General features: G+C 41.9%; 1 protein-coding gene across 2 annotated transcripts in view; it reads left to right on the forward strand.

The window, feature by feature from the left end:
* The window catches only part of LOC117458881 (E3 ubiquitin-protein ligase RNF43), a 97,898-nt gene that overhangs the window by 2,056 nt on the left and 82,522 nt on the right, over positions 1-13,320 (forward strand). The window lies entirely within an intron of this gene.

The raw sequence follows: 13,320 nt of genomic DNA on the forward strand, positions 1-13,320 counted from the left end.
ACATGTTTCTCCAGACTAAATAACTGTTTACACAGCATCCACTGTCTGATAAACCAAATGATGTTAACACCTGTACTGTTCAAAATACTGTAGTGGCCATGGGTTACACGGAACACTGTCTGCATCTTTCTGAGAGTTTCCCACTCAGCATGTGATGACAGTACATCTAAACTCCTTGAACAATAGTGATGCAGCACAGGTGTTATTGAGGTAACTTGGTCTTCAATCTATTTTTACTCGTCCTTTCTAAAAACATGGGTGGGGTTGATATTGCCAACCTCTTTGTGTGTATCTTTCCAAAGATGAAAGCATTACTTTGCAGTTTCTATTTATGGCATCTATTTCTCCTCCAACATTTTGATAAGAAGGTGTGGTTGAAATCATGTTTAGACTCATGCAAACCTAATTTGAGCAAACATGTTTTTTTACCATTTAGGTTTTTTTTTAAAGCATGCTGTTAACTTTGAAATGTAAAGTATGTGCTCTATTCAGCGTGCATATTTAGGATTCAGTAGTGGATTAAAGCTCCCAGGCCTTAAAGCTCTAGCTGTGTCAATTTATTTACCGTCACCAGAGAAACGGGGGGACAGATTTGAGGCACTGTAGGATCTTGTCTCTTCTCACTCAGCAGGCGTGGGAGGTTTTGTGAATGGCAAGCCAGATGCTGCAGTTAGCCATAATTGATAAGGATTGGCTTTTCAACAGAGAAAGTTGTTAGGCACTTGTGTCAAAAGCCATTGCTGTTTTCCTCTCCAGTTAAAACTGATTTGGCTTTGAATGTGTCTGTGTGGGACGTTGACAACATGTTATAGAGGCATATCACAGCGCAGGTGAGATCAAAGACACTCCCTGGGATTTCCAGCGTTCTTTATCTTTCTTCCTCATAAAACCTTGCACAGTTATTATGTAGTGTTCCGCATGTAAATGTGCTGTAGAAGAAACACAGGTGAAGGTATTTATCCCCTGTCACCCATGAGCTTCAGCCACTTATTTTAAGGTAGCACATGGTTACTTAAACAGTAATGTAGAACTTATAAGAAAAAATATACAAATAAAATAAAGTATGATTGAACGCTGATTTAGACCACTCTTCTCCTGTAAAGGTTCTCCACAAAGAATCATGCAAAAGCACCTATTTAGTTTAAAGTACCATATTGTGGATCTATAAAGTACATCCGATCGAATGTTGTTCTTAAGTTTCTGGAGATCTTGGTAAGACATTGACTAATCCACTTAAAGAAATCCTGCTCAAGAAAAAGCAAAATGACCATTTACTTGCGAGTAGAGGGGGTCGCCCTACAGTGCTGCATTCAGACTGCATGTTTTTCTTTGCCAAGTCTTAATGCTCTGCTGATATGATCCCTGTTTTGTCTTGCTTTCTGCTGGTTACAACGTCTGTACAGTTGCTTGTGTCCTCTCTTCTGTTCCCTCAGTCAGACTGTTGGTGTCAGTTCTGTCCGAGCAGAGGAAGGTGTCGTTTTGTCAGGGCTGCTCCCACAGTGCACAGAGGTGGTGTTATGCTGCAGGATGCTCTTTGTTGCAGCTCAGGCCTGTTCCAACAGGTCCTCATTGCCTCTGCAGGCTGCTCTACAGTCCCGCTTTATGTCCTTGTCTCCCAGTGGATTGGGAGTGGGGGGATGAAAGCTGGAAGGAGGTTGAGTTCCATTAGATTCTCTGTCTCACTCAGGCTTTGTCCTTTTTATTTGTGTCGTAGTTTGTCCTCTCTCCTCTGTGATTAAACTGTCCTCACTTCATGTATTATCATGACCACAACGCCAACATTCTCTTCTAGTAAGCATAACTCCTGTTTAGGAGGTCAGCCAGTGCATTCTGGGAGTCCCAGAAGATAGCCCAGTCTTACTCTAGGTCATGCCGAAGCTTTCCAATCACTACAGTTATTCTTTATCACTTTGGCCACATACACATCTTTAACATGTCTCCTCTGAGCCTTGAGCTGTTTTATTAGAAGGATCAGATTGTGGAGGTTGATTTGGAGAAACTTGTTATCTGGCATTTATCAGCTACACATCCATTTCCTTTAAAAACTGCAAGACTTTTGTACAAGTCATACAATGATTAAAAAACATACACTGTAAAAAAGTACAACAGAAAACAAGAACTGGATGTATTCCTTTTAGAAATCTTTAGATCCTGTTTAGATTATGTTTGCAAACACATGTGAGGAACACATTTGGAGTGCTTTGGATAGAAGAACATCCCATTTAGTTCCCTTAGTGTATTCAAGTCACAAGACATCTCTCTGATCTATCAAACTGTGATCTCCCTGGAAGTATGCCCTGTCCTCTGAATGAACACGTCCATTGGAACACTGGCTGGGCTCTGGCCAGCGCTATTTGGACAAATACAAGTGGTGAGGAATGTTGACTCTCTCTCCTTTTACTAAAAACAGCTTGCATTATGAGCAGAGGAGCAATGCAATGGCTTCTGGGAGAGCTTTGAACTTGAGCGACTCTCCTTTTTGGAGAAAGGAGTTTATCCTCCAGTGGGCATTGTGTCCAATCATAAGAGCTCCACCTATTTTCTCTTAATCGTAACTTTCCTTTCTTCCTCACTCTGTGTTTTTTGGTCTTTGTGCTTTGAGATGTTGAATGGACCTTTTGAGAGCTCCTTTAAATACATCAGCTATAATTAAGGCAGGGCAGGCAATTGACTGAACACCAGTTAACTCTGCACCACTTCACATTCTTTCGCCTCCCTTCGCAGTGTCCCACAAGGTACTGCATGCCTCCTCGCCTCTGTCCGAGGACACTATCTGCACGTTCCCCTGGCGGGCCCTCAGCTCGGCAGTTTGGGAACGAGCAATGGGAGGGCGGAGGCGGCGCTGAGGGAGAACATCAAAGTGCGTCCAGTTCCGAACGTGAGCTGGGATGATTAAAAACCGAGACTGTTTACACTGCACTTCCCATATGGGCCCTCTCCCCCCCCCCCCCTCTGTGTTTCCTGTCCATGCTTCCTATCTCCCTGGATGAGATAACAGCCTGTCCAGGTCTCCTCAGGGCTCCTCACTGCTTTACACGTGGGATGCACTGCTGGGCATAGCTTAGCCTTTTCATATGTGGCATACCATGAATATATCTATTCATGAGGTGCCTGGGCCTTTTTTTGTTTCATAAAAACCCTTAATACCAACCCTTAAGAACTTCATAGTGTGGCAGTACTCTAGATGAAACGTTGGTATATGAATAATCAGAACGGTATCAGGAAATAGGTTTGACTCCAGATCGAAGAATGATTGGGAAGATTTGACATATCAGCAGGGATGTGGATATGCATTGAAACCTCCAGTTGTTTGCATGCTAATGAATTTTAATGAATTTTCACTGACGTTCAGTTCAAGTCTTTTTTGACACTACAGTAAAAGTAACATTCCTGCTCTAATATTTGCTGCAAGCCTCACATTCACCGTTTGAGACCCCGACATAAACAGCAGTATAGTCACGCCCCCATGTGTCCCATCTGCCCCTTGGCGACAGGCAGTTATATAAAGCTATGAATAAAATCGCTATAAGCTCACAATTTCCCCCTGCTTTGCCTCAGCCCCTGTTGAAAAGAACGCTGACTTTTCTGTGATTATCAGCTGTTTGGGGAAATACAAGAAAGGAAGATGTACAAATGTAAATAACACATGAAACATTTCAGAGCTGTTGATGCAGAGATTATTCTGTGTGAAGACGTGGTTGTGTTTTTGGATTTCCATATGGTCATCAGTTCAGCAGCCTGCTATGGCTTTTCTATCGTCTCCTCCCTCTTAGTGATCCGAGACCCCGATCCCATGTTGCCTCTGGCTCTCGCCTTGAACAGACCCCCACGTGTGTCAAACCTATCAGACGAGCCGTGGACTAATGGTTTCTCCTGAGCGGGGATCTGACAAAGCTGCGGCCTGCAGCACAGGAAGCAGGGGCTAGTGCTGTCCTGTCCAGCCTCTTCCACGAGAGATGGCTGTTGAGATGTTTCTTAGGGCACTGGGAAGAAGGGAGAGGCAGGTAGGGGAAACATGGCAAATCTCTTAATCCTGCCGGCCCCCTTCTTTTTAAGTCATTAGACCTGGTCTGGAATTCATGAACGTTATACAACACATTATGTTCTACTTTTTCATCGCTCTCCTCCGCAAATAACAGGAGAAAGTATCTGCTACTTCAGTATACACTCTGCCACTGGCACTGGTTCACTCATGCAGTCAGTGCCTTTGTGCAAGAAATTCACATGCATAGTTCCACATTTTTTGATGTAGCACACCATGTAGAGCATGCAAACACATGCTAAGTACGTACACACAATGTAGTCTGGTAAAGGCATTACTACTGGACTTGTCCTTGAACCGGCCCACAGACAGGGCGAGTTGGAGAGAAAATAGTCATCTCAGGGCTGATCCAAGCATGGCCGCATGATGCATCGTTTCACGGACATTTCAATGTACGCATGCGCTAAAGTCACATTGCAGAACGTGCAATGTCAAGTAAGGCAAGTTGACTCAAACACATCACGCTTGTGTCTGATAGAACATCATTTATTTATTTATGAATTGGTTACTGCATACTCATGGTGCGAGATATGCAGGCTCTGCACGCACAGGCATCCACCAATCACAATCATTCGTAATCAATTGATCAAAACAGGGCCAGTCATCGAACATAACTTGCGTGTACAAAAAATGAATATTCGTATGCAAAAAGAAATGCAATGTCAATTATATGGAAATATTCGGACTTGAGTAATGATCGTGTTGACTAAAGACAGGCACTTTGTTGGCGTCTTCGGAAACATTCCAGTATCTTTTCATGTATATCGCAGAAGAGAAAAGAAAGTACAAGGTCAGGTTTTTCCAATATCGTGCAGACTAAAACTACAAATGTCACATTACAGTGAGGACGTGTTCGAGATAGTGGTAGTCCTCTTAATCGAGCCAAGTAATGCCTATTTCAGTACTGATTTTTCCTATATAAGGTTTTTTTTTTTTATGAAGCATAGTTCTTTACATGTGAACATTTAAAAAAAAATGTAAAACTAAGTTCAGTAAAGTGATTATCATTTGTACTTATTATTATATTTATTTACTGGTATTTTATCAGATAAAAAAACAAACACATTGCCAGTGTTCATTGGTGACTGGCCGCCCTGCTCTCTTCATATCGGCATTGTCTGTTGAATAACGCATATCGGTCGAACATATTCATCCACCTTCAACACAATGTGTGTGTGTGTGCTTTCTCATTCACACGCTCTTTTGATGTTCAACAAAGTCGTGGAGGAACTTGAAATGTTGCACACACACATGAAGAGACACACTTAACTGAACAGTTAATGATCCAGGCTTTGTCTCGCTCCTCTTTTTGAGCTATTTTATTGTCTGTCTCTCTAAAAACCCAGCAGTGCACTGAAGGGGTAGCAGCTCTTTTAAGTTGTGCCATCGTTCAGCCTTGCATCCATTACAATGGAGAGCAGAAAAGCGCACATGCACGCACTCACATTCACACACATTCATTTATTTTTCTTTGATGGCAGCTACCTGAAATAGGGCCAGGCGGGGCTGAGGTGCTTTCAGGGTCAGGGCAATTCAATTATGTTACGGTTAAACAGTTGAGAATACCTTGGCATTTTGGTATTCCTAGTGAGATGGGTATCTTGTGTGACCTTTCTGAATTTGTCCTGACAGTGCAGGTCAAGTGAAGCACCTGTCCTACAACCTTCCAGAGGAAACCGATCCACTGGGAGTACAGAGGAAAGCCCGCTGATCCAGGGCGGGCGTGGACGCCAAGCTATCCCTTCTCAGGGGATCAATGCCACATTTATAGAGATGTACAGAGAACCATGTTGCAACAGATGACAATTGCATCATGTGGCAGTAGAATGTAGAGGCTACTGGTGGGCAAGTTGACTGTGTCTGTTTAGTTTAAAGGAAGAAGGCTGGGTATACTTTGGCAAACACATTGAAATACATTAAGATTAGTTTTCAAACCTTCCCTTTCAACAACACATTTCACAATTCACTTTTTGAAGAAACTGGCTTTTAAGCCAAAGTCAGCCAACTTATTCAAATCATATTTGACAACTGTTCCAGTTTTAGTCATGCTAATGGCATAGCTTCAAGGATGGTATTGTCCAACGTTCCGACACTGTCCTGAAATGAATCGTAGCTATTGGAAGGATTTCCATGGAATTATGTACACTTGTTCATGGTGCCCAAATGATCAATCCTTTCCTTTTTATCACCATGAGGTTGACATTTATTGTGTGGTTTGTGTTTAATGGGTTGCAATCATATTTTGACATTGTTAGCATGCTAATATGCTAAATATCAGCTCGCACTCTTACAGAGCTGCTAGCATGGCTGGAGACTTCTAGTCTTTTTTTACATTTCTCTGTTTTTTCTTGCCATTTCAATGAAGATTCTTCAACAGGCACAGTTCTAAAGAAAATAGGACTTGCACTGCTTGGTACACAATCTGTTTTACGTTCTACATAGTTTTGTTATCAACCGTGAAACAACAGATTACTAGCCTCTAGATAAGCCAGATGTAACATATGCCAGACGTATGTTTACTGTGCATATACAGTATGTGCTTGATTTTTTTCTTCAAACTTGAATAAAAGCTTACTTTTAATGGAGTTAACTTTACAACACAAACAATTCCACTAGTATATGCAAAGATTGAGTATGTTTGTTGGACAGTTTGTTGAAGATCAATTTAGCTTCCTGGATTTGTTTGCACGTGATATTTGCATTATGAATTCCCAACTTTATGTAATTATTTGGGACCTACTTTATGCTTGCTGTCTTATCAGTAGACAGGTGAAATACTACCTGTTACTTCCAGCCAAAGTGTTGACTTCATTAAGTCCCTTACTTATTCCTTTGCTGCCTTTTCTTCTCCCGGCTGCCAACATCAAAGGCTCCGAAGCTTCTTTGCAGGTTTTAATTTCTCTTGTTTGTCTCTCTTCTTCTTTCTCTCACAGCTTCAAATTCCTCCTCCTCACCTCCTCTCCCTTAACCAGCCCTCTCTTGTTTCTTGACAGCTCTTTAAAATGGTTGTAATTCATTGCATGTGCTTAGTTTCAAGGACAAAAATGGCTACAAGCACTCAAAAGGCAGGAAGCGCTTAGTTTGCTGAGAGGTCGGAGGAAAAGAGTCATCACCATACCACAGATAAATGCTCTCTGACACACTCCCTCCCTCTCTCCGGCTCCCTGTGGCTCCTTCACTCACTCTCTCAGGCCATTTGGCTTTGTGCTTGCCGCTTTGGCAAATACAGCAATAACACCTCCCAGCAGTGTAATTGTATTACACAGTTGTTTGGTTCCTGTTTGGGAAGCTAAACAAGAGTTGTACTACATGTTTGTGGCAGAGACATGTGTGCCAGAGCTGCAGAATGATATTGTTAAAAAGCAGAGTCTGCAGAGAGCACAGAGCAGTCTTCAGAGTGGAAGCCCATGTTCTGCTTTTCCGCTTGAACGCTTGGCTCAACGATCCGCAAGGAGAGGAGCTTTCACCTGTGTGACGGTCTGATTCTTTATGTATGTGTGTACAAGCATGAGTGAGTCTGTGTGTGTGTGTGTGTGTGTGTGTGTGTGTGTGTGTGTGTGTGTGTGTGTGTGTGTGTGTGTGTGTGTGTGTGTGTGTGTGTGTGTGTGTGTGTGTGTGTGTGTGTGTGTGTGTGTGTGTGTGTGTGTGTGTGTGTGTGTGTGTGTGTGTGTGTGTGTGTGTGTGTGTGTGTGCGCAGGAGGCGGAGCTCCCATACTGAGATCATTTACCAAACTCTATTAAGCTGGATCAAAGAGACTTAGATCTTTCAGTGCTGCATGACTACAAAAGCCATATTGTAACCCCAGATCCAGGGAGATAACGCTGCTGACAAAAAATGCTTTATGTCTGCAAAAGTCACATGGTCACTTCAAAACAACAAACAGCATGTCCCATGTTTGACCCTTTTTTTTTCCTTCAGAGAAAGGCTTCAGTGTTAGTTGCGATAATGGTGCTCATACTTCCCTGCTTCATGCAAAGTTTGATTTATTGAATTAGAAAAGCTGAATGTCAAATGTGGAACAACACCAAAGTGGCTTGAGACATGTTGAAATATTGCCCTTCGGATGGCCTTGCAGTACTGTAATACACATGATCACTCTCATGAAGGCCACATGCAACCCATCATGTGTTTGTGCTTTTTCTACATGGGATAGGCAGAAGCTAAACAGCAACACATTAACAAGCTGCCCACTACTGGACAACTTGGGAAATTCTGACTGATGTGCGTGTTCTATTTAGTCCGGGGAATTAATTCACACAGATATAATCTTGGTTTTTAGCATTAAATAATTTACGATACTTATAGGATGTTGTCAGGTGTACGCTGCTTATGTTGGGACATTACGTTTTGTAGGGGGGGGTCATAGCATGGGTTAAAGCTTTTTCATCATTTCCCTCCTTGTTGATTTGCCAACACCTTTGGTAACAAACAACAGATCCAAGAATGATTGGGAAGTATTGATCTGCTTTGTTGAGACAGAATAGGTTACGGTGTAGCCAAACACATATTTTATTTAGTGCCAACTTGCTAAAAAAGCCCGCCCTTTTCAGGAGTTGAATGTGTTTAATGAATGTGTAGAATATTTTATTTATTTAATATATTTGTTAGGGTGGAGCTGGAGAGTAACAAGGCTAGCATCGCAAACTCTAAGTTAGCAATTAGCGCTAATGAGTTTGCTTGTTTAGCTAGGTGCAACGGTAATTCACTGTAGCTGTCATCTTAATTGTTGTGCTAATTGTGCAAAAAACATTCTTAGTACAATTGTTGTAAACCAAGAAAAGAAAATGAACAGTGCACTCCTAAGGTGTCTTTTACTACAGCCCATTGCTGAAAAAAGCCATTATCTTGTAAAGGTAGACACACCCTAAAGCATACAGTGCTTTATCATCTAATTTACTCTAAACAAGCCCATCATTTACTCAATGAACATCACGTGTATAGATGAAGATGGCAAACTAGTCATTTAAACCATAAACTCATTAGGCAAGTATTTACTAAGGTAATAAATCAGGTGAGAAGTATGGTAGTTATCTCATAGACTTCTATTCAATTGGACTTCTTTTGAAGTTGCCCCCTACTGGCCATTGGGATGAATGCAGGTTACTTTTTGGGAAAGACTTTTGTTTTTCAGATAGCAACAGGTAGTGACTTACAAAATAAAAACTGTCAACGGAAAATGATTTCGTCATTCCCTTTTTGCTTGAAACAGGGTTGTGTTTTTCCCTTGAGCTGCTTGTCTGCGACTGCTGTGAGTGGGAGGTGAATGATTGTTCTCGTGAAAACGGCTGATCATCATACTTCCAGTCACATGCCTACCAGCATGATGGACGGCTGTTCTCTCAGTTGGACTAAATGAAAAGTGCATGCTTCTGAATCAGACAAAGGGTTCATATGTCTGCCAGACAAGTGTGTTTCACTGATGTGTTCATCTCCGTTCACCTGCACTGAGAGTCTTCCTCTTCCTCTCCAGGGAGTTTTGGTTGAACATGCACTCTCAAACCGGCAGAGACTAAATCCCATGTGATTACAGACTAAATTGAACTTGTGTCACATGGCCTTTGATGCTGCATGTGCTCAAAAATACATTTAACAAAAGTCTTGACACTGCCATTAGTACCACTTAGTAAGTCTGCCTATACTACTTCATCTGTGTCCACTGTCCATGTTGCACCACAGCACATACTGTAGGGCTAGATCTAAATCACACAAACCCAACATGCTATGCAGATTTTATAAATTATAAAATCTTAACTTAGTATAATTGCAGTAGAAATCTTTTTCGGTACAAATTATACTGTAATGGCTTATCATTTTTGGCGAATTATTATATAGATACATATTTAATAAAGTAGAACAAGATTATCTTCTGTCTATGTATTGCTCCTAGTAGTCAAAATATGACAACATTTGTCTTTGAACCGTGTAAATGTATTTCCTTACAGACATTAAAATGCCATATTTGACCATGGCTGATTTCTAATTCAAAGAACATTGCTGCTGGTGTTGCTCTCTATATGAAGGCCGGTTTGGATGACCACATTTTGAAAAAGTCAACTGGACTTATTAAACCAAGGTCGACTTTGATTGGGTACGACTGTGCTCTGGTCCTCTTAGGATTGTTTTTCCTTTTTTATTTTTAAATCAGCGATTCCCGAGAACCTCGCTCGACAGGCCAACTGACATCAGATGTAATAATTGTTTAAGTTGGATTAGTTCCCTAAATAATTTGAACAAATTGAACACAATGAGGATAATTATTGACAATGTACCGTGGATATTTCTTACAATATTGTTCAGGATGAAGAAAAGTCATGCTCTTCATCACAATGTTTCAAAGCCTTAATGGCCACAGTAAGGCTATGTCAGACCTCCCCTTGAAGCATAGCAATGCTGCCACCAGCCATTTATTAAGACTCCTCCAGGTGGAACAACTGATCCTGCACAGCAGTGATCTTGTTGCCCGCTCACAAATCAACTAAACCCACACTTGACTGTTCCTGGTTTACTGTCCAGCAGCCCTCAGGAGAGGTCCGTGTACACGTATCTAGGAGGCCCGTTCCAATTGGCCATGACCTCATGACTGGCTGCTCCTAATTAGAAGCGGTCCCTCACAGTGCCTCCCTCTCTTGTCCAAAGTAAATACCTTGGCACCCAGCAATAATGCTGACTGACTGCTGTTTAGGGTGCTCAGAGAGAGGCTTGGACAGTCTCTGACTCCCCTCATGTCTGCAGACAACACTAACAACCAACACTAGTCAGCAACGGAAACACAAATGACTTAATTGTTGAACTCGCTCAAAATATGCATTACTATCTTGCCTTTCTAATGCCAGCATGCTGTGTTGTTTTTCCATTTGGAATACGTTCAGATTAATCTCTTTGAATGGCCTTGACCACAGACTGCGACTTTGTGTGGAAGTGATAGAGCTGGGGGGATATCATCTACATCTGAGTTACATAACCTGTGTATTTACCCCTTCTCCAACGTTCGAGTAAAAAAACATCCTCGTTGTTTCAATGTCAACTGCCCTTGGTTTGCAGCGGTTCACTGGAATCAGGCGGGGAGATCAAAAGGCAGTCTGTATTTGAGGGAACAGGGCCATGATGTCTCATCAGGGCCATTCACCTGATAACCTCCTCTGTGGGAGCCGCTCCAAAGCTGTGGAAAAGTAGTCCTCGACAGCCAACAAGGCATGTTTGCAAGGCTGCATGGAGTCATATGTGCTCCTTTTTCACTTTGTGACGGTCTGTTGTTGACTATAGCTGCCAAGCCCCATTCCCTGACAGCCTGCTATTTAAACCCCCAGATTGCTGTGCGGGAGTGGAGTGGAGCATGGTGTTGCTATTGTTCTGGGCCCTAGGTTAGGGTTAGCACAGCATTACACCACAGCGGCCCTGAAAGCCAGCTCGGAAGACTAAAGCAGAGCTGTGTGTGGTTTGGTGTTTGGTCTGCTCACTCTGAGATTAGAGCAGCAGGTTGGCAGAGGATTGGGTAATGACATGTCTACCGCTCACGAGTCCTTGGACTGTCTGGGACTGCGGGGGATACTTGAAAGCAAGAGACACACACACACACACACACACACACACACATACATACACACACACACACACACACACACACACACACACACACACACACACACACACACACACACACACACACACCTACACACATGAGCGTAACACTCCTTCCTCTACCTCTACATTTGTAGAGGAGCTAACATTGTGGTGACAGAAACAACATAACATTTATAATCTCTGCCAAACGAGATGTGACAGGGTCAGCCACTAATGGATGTGGACACAGAAGACATGTATTGTTCCACTTATGTCACTGAGTCACAATATTTTTCAGGAGAAATCTTCATATAATAAGTATAATAATAATAATATAAAAAAATAAATAATACTTAAATAAAGGATTGCCCTGTTTACCTCGATTAATTCAAGAAACCCATAAAACCCATTAATTGACGGGAAAGTGTAAAAATGCTTACCAACTTCTTGGTTTTAGGACTTTTCCTGCACTTTATTACGATAAATAAAATGGTGGTGACATTACTAAAAGTTATGTAAAGATGATTATAATATAACAATGCATTGTCCATTGCTTTTGCATCCCCCTCACACTTTTCATTAACATATGTGTCCAATTTGTCCTTTTGCGCATTCTTTACATTTTACACATCTGTGTTTGTACATGCTCGGAATGTTCTCTTGCTAGGCTTTAGCGTTTTATGCTGGAAATGAATGTGTGTTGGTAGTTGCACAGTTTTGATTGATCTAATTACCAATCCGCTCCATTAACCTTTAAAATCGCAACATTATTCCCCGAATTCCAGAAGTGTATTTGCCTCACATGAAATTGAAGTAGACAGCTTTTCAAAGCAGGTACAGTTGGATACTGCGGTCCTGTTGGAGGGCTGTTTACATCCCAAAGTGTTTTATGATGAATATCCTGTTGAGTGCACATTACAACACTTTGTCCTATATGAGTCAACAGCATGTTCTTGAAACTTCAGTTCAGGCCTAAGAGCCACGAGCTGAGCCAAGTGTCCCAGTGCTGTGCCAGATCTATCTATCGGAGAGAGTGAGGGGGGAGGGCTGTCTACTGCAGTTCTCTGACCTACCTCCATGCCACTGACTTCCACTGTTTGCCCACTCTGTTAACTATTACCAAAAGGCTATGTACCTTGGCTGCAGCCCAGCGCTCTTACACATACTGTGGCCTATTATCAAAGGAGACCTGCACTACAAGCCCTGGAGTCCTTCCAAAAAGGCCACAGCCACATTCTGCTTCAAGACCTATCCCAAGCTGCACTGCATCAATATCTGAGCACTCCCTCCTATTTTGTCTCCCCATCGCTCTCCCTCCTCCCATACTCCTTTTCTCCTAATCCCCATGCTTGAACATGCACATGTTGGTTAAACTGTCCTTGGCAGGTACCTCACCCAATCGCATTTCATTTTATTATCTCTTTTATGTTTGCATTTTTTTTTCTTTGGTGTGGTCAGAGTACAACAACACCGAGAGAGTAAAAACAAGAATTATTCACCTCAACCCATAAAATACAGTTTTTCAAGGTTTGAATTGTCTGTTTATGTTTTGTAATGTTATAACTACGTGTCGAAGCAATGATGCAATAATGTTAATGACGTGAAAACATGTGATAGAGTTAGAATAACTAAAAGTGAGTTGAGTGAGATTCTCGTCTTCTTTTTTTCCAGAGCTGGAAATGCAAAACAAATATATCGCTTAATCTGCCACTTATTT

The sequence above is a fragment of the Pseudochaenichthys georgianus genome, chromosome 14 (genome assembly GCF_902827115.2).
Source record: "Pseudochaenichthys georgianus chromosome 14, fPseGeo1.2, whole genome shotgun sequence".
In the NCBI taxonomy this organism is placed as follows: domain Eukaryota; kingdom Metazoa; phylum Chordata; class Actinopteri; order Perciformes; family Channichthyidae; genus Pseudochaenichthys; species Pseudochaenichthys georgianus.